The sequence below is a fragment of the Lepeophtheirus salmonis genome, unplaced genomic scaffold, assembly GCF_016086655.4.
Source record: "Lepeophtheirus salmonis unplaced genomic scaffold, UVic_Lsal_1.4 unplaced_contig_12479_pilon, whole genome shotgun sequence".
In the NCBI taxonomy this organism is placed as follows: Eukaryota; Metazoa; Arthropoda; class Copepoda; order Siphonostomatoida; family Caligidae; genus Lepeophtheirus; species Lepeophtheirus salmonis.
In genome coordinates this window covers 4,666-6,220 of record NW_027290060.1, presented here as the reverse complement: position 1 = coordinate 6,220, position 1,555 = coordinate 4,666, and positions in this window count along the sequence as shown.

Here is a 1,555-nt window from a genome sequence, read left to right as displayed (position 1 = left end):
AGTGGGTCAATAAGACTTCCTCTACATATTGAATTAAAGAAAATGTTGATGCGATTATTATTATACCGGGGTAAATATTTGATTCAAAATCTTCTTATCAAAGACGATACAAAACCTTCAGAACAACAAAATCTAAAATATCTAAGTGCATCTTCATTATTTAAAAATAATGACTGTCATATGGACATGTCTTGAGATTGACAACGGCAAAGATGTTTCGTTTAAATGTGATCTTAAAATCTTTAAATGTTATGGTAGCTAGTCCAGTCAGTATCTATCACTAAATGATCATAAAACCCCATCCGAACAGCAAAATCTACCAAATTTAAGTAAATATGTATCATTTAAAAATAACAAATATTTTATGAATCAGTCTTTATACCGAAAACGGCAAAGATCTTTATAATAATTAAATGTTTTGGTAGGTCAAAATCTTCCCATCAAATACGAAACAAAACCTTCAGAACAACAAAATCTAAATTATCTAAGAGAATATTCATTATTTTTTAAAAATAACTATCTAATAGACGATAAATGAGATCGAAAAAGAAAACAATTTTTCTATAAATATACGATCTTCAGCATAAATTAATATTGTGGTAAGTAGTCTAGATAAAATCTTTCAGTAAATGATGATACAAAACCTTTGGAACAACAATACCTTATACATATATGTAAATATGACAAAAACCTTCTCATCAATGAAAAAAAATCATTCAGATGTCTTCTGGATAGGTCTTAAGATTAAAACGGCTAGGATAAAAAAAAATATAACATCTAATTAATTTTAAAATCCCTTTAAAATAACAAAATCAAATCATTTAAAAATAAGAACTGTTTTATGAATCGGTATTAAGACAGAAAACGGAATTTTTTTTCGATAAATATGTGATATTTAGCATAATTAAATATCATGGTTGGTAGTGATGACAAAATCTTAAAGTCAATGATGAAACAAAACCTACCAAACAACAAAATCTTATACATTTCAGTAAATATGCAAGATTTAAATATAATGGTTTATTTTTTTAATGGGTCATAAGATCAATAAAAGCTAAGATTTTTGAAAAATATGGAATCATTAAAATCTGATATTGTTTAGGTAGGTGTGTAAGATTAAACATTCCCATCAATGAAGATGCAAAACCTTCAGTGCTAGAATATCTAAAATAAAAAATATTTATTATTTCAAAATAATTACTGTCTTATGGACACAATTTGAGATCAAAACTGCAAATATTTCATTTTTACAATGTGATCTTTTGATTTTTTAAATGTTTTAATAGATAGTCGAGACAAAATTTTCCAATTAATTATGATAAAAAACCTTAAAACAAACAAAATCAAGTACATCCAATTAATATATTAATATATGAAAATATATATATCTAAGTAAATATGCATCATTTAAAAATAATTACTTATTTTATTAATGGATATTGAGATCGATAACAGCAAAGATTTTTGAGATATATGTTATCAATAGAATTTGAAATTGTTTTGGTAGATATTTAAGACAAAACCTTCCCATAAATGATGATACAAAACCTTCAAC